The sequence below is a fragment of the Lissotriton helveticus genome, chromosome 4_1, assembly GCF_964261635.1.
Source record: "Lissotriton helveticus chromosome 4_1, aLisHel1.1, whole genome shotgun sequence".
Taxonomy (NCBI): Eukaryota; Metazoa; Chordata; class Amphibia; order Caudata; family Salamandridae; genus Lissotriton; species Lissotriton helveticus.
Genome location: NC_136063.1, coordinates 1134744634 through 1134754000, shown reverse-complemented (window position 1 = coordinate 1134754000; position 9367 = coordinate 1134744634). Strand labels below are relative to the sequence as shown.

Here is a 9367-nt window from a genome sequence, read left to right as displayed (position 1 = left end):
ACACACCACACGCAGGTCAGACTGTTCGTCGTCCTGTCTACACCAGGATCTTTTTATTCATTGTGAAACCCCACCCCCAATAAACCAATTAACCTCCCGCTCTACATATACCACAGGTGGTCCACCGCTACCCCTTCGGGTGCTGGTAATGGCGAGGCAACGGCGGTGACCACATCACACCAGCCAACCGGCTTTACCAACCCAGATAAAAAGTACCCAACATATGTACACATAAAATTAATATAACAGACACTGTAACTAACTTCCAATCTGGAGGTATAAATCATACAATGTACAAGTAACCAGGTGAGCCCAATTTAATTTGCGGTTTCAGAATGATATTTCGGCTCAAGCCGGCCGTATATACGACATCGTAGATGTGCGATCTAACATCAGTGAATCATGCTCATAATTTCATGGCCAAATTAGTAACCATAATACAAGGTCAGCCATATATAATCAATGTACACGAACGATAAATATACCCGTTCGAGTGCCGCGTTCTCCTACGGTAAAACACCTCAGGAGTTTCAAGTGTTTCTCAAGTGTCAGTAAGATGTGCACAGCGCTTAGTGCCAACATCGGCCCATACCCCAAACCGCTCACAACAATTTCCCATAATAATAGACACCACACAATGTTTTGTTGGAGAAAGTTGTTGCAGCTTTATTTGCATAAACATTATGCCAACATTTTGGGTTATCTTACGGGCGATCCAGGGTCAGGGCGCCTCTCGCGACCTGCCCACCTGATGAGCCATAAACCCCCTGTGGTGTTAACCGCGGGGGCGTTGTCAGTTTTGGGGGAAGGGCTAACCCCCTCCACCCGGCGGACCTCCAGTCCACCCCTTACTCATGCCCCTCCCCTACGGGGGGCAGAGCGTTGCAGGCAACCCCAGGTCCACAACCGCCCGAAGGACTAATGGGGCGCCGTCACTCCTCCAGGATCCCACCGAGGATCTCCCTGGGGATAGTTGGCTCTCGCACCCTTACTGTGCTCCTGTAGAGGGTACCCTTCTGTACCTTCCAGCATTGGATCGCCCTGTAACTCTGCCTGCAACACAAAGCAAAATAGTATTAGATAACTACCCCCCCCTGCTGCCCGACAGCCGGGTAAGCGGTAGGGAGGGAAAACAGCATCTGGGCAGCACCGCTCGTCCGGGTCAAGGGGGAGAGGGTCCGTCCACACGGCCGATCAGGGGTCAAAGAGGGCGCCAGGCCCATGGCCCCAGGCCATATACCTTCGGCTCCGCCCCTCCCCCGCCAGAAGTGACATCATTGGAGACCCTCCGGGTCCCAAACACTAGACCGCTCTTTGGGGGTCTGTGCCATCCTGTGGCACTAAGGGTGGCCGCCCACTTAGGTGGCCCCCTTCGGTGGCCCGGGACAGCCTGGCATAGTGCCAACATCGGCCCATACCCCAAACCGCTCACAACAATTTCCCATAATAACAGACACCACACAATGTTTTGTTGGAGAAAGTTGTTGCAGCTTTATTTGCATAAACATTATGCCAACATGTTGGGTTATCTTACGGGCGATCCAGGGTCAGGCCGCCTCTCATGACCTGCCCACCTGATGAGCCATAAACCCCCTGTGGTGTTAACCGCGGGGGCATTGTCAGTTTTGGGGGAAGGGCTAACCCCCCCCCCGGCGGACCTCCAGTCCACCCCTTACTTATGCCCCTCCCGCTACGGGGGGTGGAGCGTTGCAGGCAACCCCCGGTTGCTCAGGTCCACAACCGCCCGAAGGACTAACGGGGCACCGTCACTCCTCCAGGATCCCACCGAGGATCTCCCTGGGGATAATTGGCTCTTGCACCCTTACTGTGCTCCTGTAGAGGGTACCCTTCTGTACCTTCACAGCGTTGGATCGCCCTGTAACTCCGCCATGGCTCTGGGTGTGGCCCCCGCCGCCCCAGAGCCCTCCATCTTATATCGCTCTTTCGCTTACCACCTGCCGCTACCAATGCCTCCGTTAAATCTAGCAGGAAGAGGTCCATCCCCACTTTGGATAGGTGTATGCCGTCCTCTTCAAAGCACCCTGTGCATACACATGTAGCAACCCATGCCTGACCAAACCAAATCTTCTTTGCTCGGTGAATTTGCGTATTGCGCTGTTCACCCGCCTGCACGAGGCCTCCATTGCCTCCCCTGACCTTGCGCCCCGCCAAGATAGCCTCGGGGTAATTTCGGAACACCATATCTCACAGGTCCCCAGCAAGTTGCTCAATTCGCCCAAAGTGATCCTCATCATGTGCAGCAGGCCCCTGCGCCCCAGGTGAAACCAACTCATCATCTCCTAGGTGTATTACCAATAAATCGGGTGGTGAGTCCCCCTTGCCCAGTTTCTGAAGAATTTTCCGCTTCAAGCTAATCCAGTGCATGTCGGGAGTTCCCAGCCGCTGACCCTTCACTTCCCGCCTGCTGCTGCCAATGCTTGGCCTTATTCTAGCAGGAATAGGGCTATTCCTACTTTGGGCAGGTGAATCCCAAGAACCTCAAAGCCCCTTTGCTCCTTCAGGGTCCAACGTGAGGACCTCCCTGTGGATATTTGGCTTTCGCACTCTTACAGTGCTCCTGTAGAGGGTACCCTTACTGTACCTTACAGCCTTTGGATCGTCTTGTAATTCCGCCACAGTACTAGGTGTGGCCGCCGTCCCCCAGGGCACCCCACCGCCAAGACCTAGTTACCTACAGCCTGTTCATTCAGAGGCCTCCCTCGGCTCAAGCAAGGACATGTCCTTTCCTCCTCTGAACAGCAGTGCTATCCAGCAACCAAAATACACTATCAGTTCTGCTGCTCCACAGGACTGTGAACTGTATCAGTAATGTCCCTGAACCTCTAACTATCACTGCAAACTCTGCTATGGAGATGTGCCTATTAGTGCTCCATCCCCTCCATGTCAGCACTGTCAAGGCCAATCGCACCCTCCTAGGAATGGCTCACTCGCGCCCCCTGCACAAACCAAGGCCTATCTATGTGTAGCCCATAACCTTGCATTCATCCCAGACAGTGTATCAGGGTTCTGTTGAAACATAGTTTGCTTGACTGCCAAGTGCACCTTGCTCCGTCCCTGATATGAATTTTTCGTATCCGGCTTCCAAGCTGCTGACCTTGCCCGCCCCAACCCTGGGCGAACTAAAAGAGGTTATACTGCTAACCATAAGCAGATGCTGTTGCCAATGATGGTCCTATACATAACTGGTAAACTCGGTGCTGTACTATATCACTTACACATGGTGCAGCACCCTTGGCCCAACACATCAACTTTACAAACCCAGGAGCGAGCCTGAGCTGGTTACCCCAGGTCCATGCTGCACACGCCTTACTCTAAGGAGCTCCACCCCACGGAGCATACATCCCCTCTCCCCTGCTGGGTGCAAACCCTATAGTGGGTCACAAGTACTGACCTTCAGAAAACTTCTGGAAAAGACCCTTGAGCACCATCCTAAAGATACCATACCAGTCTTCTGCTCAACCACCCTTGTGGTTACTCCTCCTGTGAACTAAGAGCTGAGGCCAGTATTTGTCTAAGGTACTTGATCACAACTGGGGCTGATGTGTAAGGAGGTCATGTTAATAGCACAACCGCTACACTTAACACTGCTTCTACTCTCCCTTACAAGAAGTCAGAACCGGGTTGTCACCTTGCCCCCCAAGAGCACTTAACCAGGAACAGCATTCAGGCTCCGAGACCGGAGCACCCTTGTCCATTCCTGCTTCCGTTCCCACCTGTCCTTCTCAGAGTGGTGCCTGTGTACTTGATCCGATTGTCCTGAAATTAAAAAACAGGTTATACTCTAATCCTGGACGTGCTGACCCAGAACCCCACACACTGGCCCCAGTGTGTTCTTCCCCTGTTCCTGCTCTGAGCCCTGGCAGGCCAGCTTGCTAGGCGTGTTTTGACCATCATAGAACAAAACCCATGCATTTCTGGAAGAAATAACAAATCCATGAAAACAGCCCCTAACCAGCATTGACAGGTAAGCCTATTGCTTGCTCGATTGCCAGGATCAGAGCCCCTTACTTGCGCACCAGTTGCCGTACAAACGAACACATTCCCTTATTGCACATGGGATTCGTGATATGCCAGTTGTGTAAAAGCAAACGTATTTCATTTTTTGTCACAGGGAATGCATGATGTGCCCCCACTCTGCCACTGCTTACAGCGAGAACACCCCAATTAATGCCCAGTCAAACAACAAATTGCCCAGCCGCATCAGTTGTTTTTACAAGATATAACATCCAATTATTGCACAGGGGCTACCTAATATGCACAGGCTCACCAGTTAACTACCACTGTATTACTTCCATGGGGTGTAACCTGCGCGCCCCGCAACGGGGACAGTAATGACACCTGGGGAGAACCTGAGAATACCAGACCCCAGCACACTGCCCGCAGTGTGCTATGACCCTTCTACCTGTTGATAGTTCAGGTGGCCCCCCCATGTGAGTAGGGTGGTTCTCCAGCGCGGTTCCTGCATTTGAGACATAAAACATCCATTAGAAGCCATGCCCCCCCTCATATACCAAATGGATTCTCTGCAATGAGACAGGGGTCAGCAATGAGACAGGGGCCATCAATGCCCCCTACGCTACCAAGGCCAAGCCTGTTTTGTCGGATATGAGAACTAGTTTGCTAACTCGATCGCCAGGATCAGAGCCCCTTGCTTGCGCACCAGTTGCTGTACAAAAGAACACATTCCATTATTGTGCATGGGCTGCAAGATATGCCCCGACATCACATGTGTACAAGAAAACACATTTCAATTTTGTCACAGGGCATGCATGGTTTGCCCGCAGTCTCCCACTGCTTACCGTCAGAACACCCCAATTATTGCCCAGTAAATAAACAAATTGCCCGGGTTCATCCGATGTTTTACAAGAGAAAACATCCACTTATTGTACAGGAGCTACCTGCTATGTTCCAATTCACCAGTTGGCTACGAATGTAATATTTCCATGGGGTGTAACCTGTGTGCCCCACAACAGGCTTTGCCAAAATACAAATGTCCTAGTGTTCAAGGCAGTTCTCGTCTAATGATCTACATACATCGCTAGTTGTACATGAATTACAACAGACCTCTCTTCTTACAGAGATTTAGAGTAGGGGATGTCTCAGTCTACTGCCGTTATTAAAAACAGCCTAACTATGATCAACAAACTTAGACAAACACAAAACCCACATTCACCTAAAATGACAACAGAAAAAGGTGAGAAAGGCGAGATGGCACCTCACGGGCACACCACCAATGGGACCCCTGGCTGGTACTCACCAGGATGGCCCTGTTATCATCATTGGTGCCATCAAGCCGTAACTGAAACGTGTCCTAAACCCAAAGAAAAGACAGTGAGTGGTGCAGTGAACACAAATTATATGTAACAAAACGTACAACACTTTAACACTTAACATATAATCCACTGTGCAACCAGGACAAAAACTTTACTAGTGTTCCTTTCTTGTTGCATACAGTACACATATACAATAAAAACGAAGGATGTGAATACTACCAATCGATTCACACCCTACTTACAGCCGACATGTTTCATTGCCTTGGTTTCTATCAGGCAATTTCCTCAGGGCAAACCAATTTAAATGCCACTGCAAAGGACACTGGGCTTTGCGTGCCCTCAGTTAGCCTTGCCTCTCATACCAGCCAAGAGGAATTTAAAAGGAATTCAGCCCCCATAGGTGAGCTGGGTCCAGTCTCCCTTCGTTTCTGTTGCGGTGGAGAATAACTGTCCGGCGTCTTCTCAGCACTCGAACCAGAGAAGACGCCGGACAGTTATTCTCCATTGGTGGTGTGCCCGTGAGGTGCCATCTCGCCTTTCTCACCTTTTTCTGTTGTCATTTTAGGTGAATGTGGGTTTTGTGTTTGTCTAAGTTTGTTGATCAGAGTTGGGCTGTTTTTAATAACGGCAGTAGACTGAGACATCCCCTACTCTAAATCTCTGTAAGAAGAGAGGTCTGTTGTAATTCATGTACAACTAGCGATGTCTGTAGATCATTAGACGAGAACTGCCTTGAACACTAGGACATTTGTATTTTGGCAATTTACTGAGTGGAGGGCGTCCTAGTTTTCTTTTCCCTCTATACTCCTATCTTGTTTTCACATTGCCCCACAACAGGGACAGTCCTGACACCTGGGGAGGACCTGGGTGTCCCGGACCCTAGCACACTGCCCCCAGCGTGCTATGACCCTTCTACCTGTTGATAGTTCAGGTGGACCCCCATGTGAGTAGGGCGGTTCTCCAGCGCGGTTCCTGCATTTGAGACATACAAACATCCATTAGAAGCCCTGCCCCCCTCCGTATAGCAATATGGATTCTCTGCAAAGAGACCGGGCCATCAATGCCCCCCACGCCACCAAGGCCAAGCTTGTTTGTCAGTTACGAGAACTAGTTTGCCCACAATACATTCTCGTAAGGAGTTGGGTGGGGCACATACTTGCGTACCTCCAGCGCCAGATGCAGAAGTGTAGTTTCGTGAAACTAAGTCAATTATTCACATGCTAAGTCTAATAGTGACCATTGCACTTTGGAGTGTGTGATTTAGAGTCACTTCTTAACACGTCCCCTTACTATTCTTCTCTCCTTGTACTTCGTACGCTTTTGTAACTTGCACACCTGTCACCTTACCTCCTATAACGCATCGTTTGCTACCTCTTGTATTGTTTGATCTGAGTCAAATTGTCCACGGGGCCCGTCCATGGGCGAACAAATAACTCTACAAACTGCCAGATGTAGGAAAAGCTCTATACAGTCACAGTTAATTGGACAATAAATCCCACACCAAGCTCTCTCCCTGTGCTGTGGTTTAAAATGTTGCATAATCCTGGGGGTAGCTTTGACACCTACACCATTAGAACCACAGGGCTCAAAAAGGTTGTGACCCTGCACACACTCGCAGTGAAGGTATATAAAGATGGTATATAAAACACATCTGTGACACACAAATGCGGCGCATTCACGCACAGTGGTGACGTGCTCAAGAGCTACCAATCGCTCCCCATGGCACATTGCTGTCACACAAACCCCCACACAGCGACAGTTCACAAACAGTAGTGGCGCCCTCAACCAACCACAGAGGCTCATGACGCCCTAGCCCCAGTAAACTAAGACTCAGTTTACAAGCAAAATACATGTAGGCCGCTGACAGGTACGCAAGCCGTAACTCGGTCGTCCGTGTCCCAGCCCCCATACGATAGTACCAGTTGCTTTACAGGGGGGCATCAGATTTATGACACTGAGAAAACCGGATTACCCTCGAATCACAGGATGTATGCGTGTCGGTTGCCGGGCATCGAACCGGATGCTACCACTGCAGATACGCCAAGGCCCAAGAGCGACAGCTCCAATGGTGTCCTATTTTATAGAGAGAAGCCACACATAACCAGGGTATACTTGGACTGTACTAATATAGATAGTGTGTCCAACCCTACTTGCTCCAGATCAAATCCCAAAGTCCTCTTTTTCGTCTAATTCTTTGCCAACAGACAATCTGTAATCAGAAAAAAAACACGTTAGCCAGATTTCAGATTTCATACGTCTTTATTTCGATTTTTTATATCATAAAAGACAACAGTTAAAATACATCCTTAATTCATAATATCCTCAATACCATCACAATCCAACATAATCCAACATATGTACAAAAGTCAATTTATCACAATTAATAATTTAGCAAGGTAAAACATCTTAAAATCAGTAAAAAGCCTCTAACCACACCCGTTTTCCGTTACATCTGGCCCACTGGCCCCAGTGCGCCGACACTTGTTTACCCAAGTTCAATCCCGTGATCTTTCCTGAGGCGTACCCCGACATCCTCCTCTGGCTGATTGCCTGCATGGACATAAAGCAAGACGTGAATAGCCCGACCCTCGCACAAACTATACATCAGGCACCGAGGGGCTGGACGGGCTAGAAGAAAAATGCAACAATTAATCACATGGTTTAGTATTAATTCTACCATCGCATCTAAACAAGTGTCACGTGACATCTCACTTACAAGAAGTGAGCAAGGAAGGCCTATATAACTGGCTCTTAATTTGGCAACCCATCTTAGCAGTAACATTGCATGTGTACATAGAAACTCTTCGACTTGCCACTGTGCATCCCACTTTTACCATTCTTGTATATTAACCAACACCTTTCCCAATGTCATCTGCACATTCATTAAAAGTCAAGTGCTCTGACACCTTCGGTAAATGTTCACGCTGATAGGCCCCTAATCAATCACCTAGGCACTGCTCTCGCCACGGCGTGAGGGAAACATAACACGACAGACCTAAATTGAGGTATTCTTCTGTGCAGCGCTCCCACACTATCGCTTCCTGTGTCTGAGCTATTCATATCCCCCAATGAGCTACTCCAGCATTTCATTCCCCTTACGAACTCATGAATTCACATTAATATTGTAATGCCACAGGTTCTAGTAAAGCGCTCTGACACCTATGGGTAAAGGTAGCTCCATTTAAGCTCTATATAAGCTAGGCTTCAAATACACATCGCTACGTCACGTTTGCACATTTGCTCGAGTGTCTGCCAGGTACAGCAGTATTCTACCTCTACTAGTACCTTGTGCGCCTATGTACTCTGCACCCATGCCCCTTTAAATCCCTGTGCTGCACCAATTGCACCTCTGTATATTAGTTGTTCACCATTGTCTTATTGCCTCATGTAGCCCCCCGTTTCTTCGCTTATGTAAAATTCCCATACAAAAAGGGTATGCAACTAAGCTACTTTTTCTTTAACTAAGACGCCTGAATAGGGGCTTGAACCCTGGGCCCTCAGATTAACAGTCTGATGCTCTACCTACTGAGCTATCGAGGCTCGCTATGCACTCGTCATGCCCCGGTCTGCTCCTAACTGAAGCGCTCGGACCTCTGCGAGCAACGTCCGCGCTATCTAAACCCCTCAGAAGACCACTCATTAAGAAAGAAGCAGTAAACAAGGCCTGCACCAATCACATCGAGTCTGCCGAAAAGAGCACGTACCCATCGGTATTGCTCGCACTCACCGCTAACCTTACATCGCGCATACCGCTTCTGCTATCATCGCAGGTGTAGCTGAGACCAGACTGCCTCCCTGCAAAAATTGTTAGTTCGCACGCGCATCAGGAAACTACGCTCGCACATGGACCCTCTGATCCGCCCTACCCCTCCCCTGCCCTGAAGTGCCGCGGCGACTGTGGGACTGTTAAGTCCCCCAAGCGAGAATCAAAAATTTGCTAGCATTCGCGCCAAGAATTTTCAATTCTATTAAGGACACGGAGGCGAGGATTATGCTTCTCAATCTTTACTGCAATAAACACAGCAGCCAATGAAAATGTATATTTTCATAAAAAACAGTAAAACAAACTACAT

The 9367-nt window shown here is 49.1% G+C and overlaps 1 non-coding gene across 1 annotated transcript; it reads right to left on the bottom strand.

Annotated features, from left to right (window-relative positions):
• Positions 1-8761: 8761 nt before the first annotated feature.
• On the bottom strand, positions 8762-8834 carry TRNAN-GUU (transfer RNA asparagine (anticodon GUU)). The gene has a single exon. It is a non-coding gene; the product is annotated as a tRNA-Asn (tRNA).
• Positions 8835-9367: the final 533 nt, after the last annotated feature.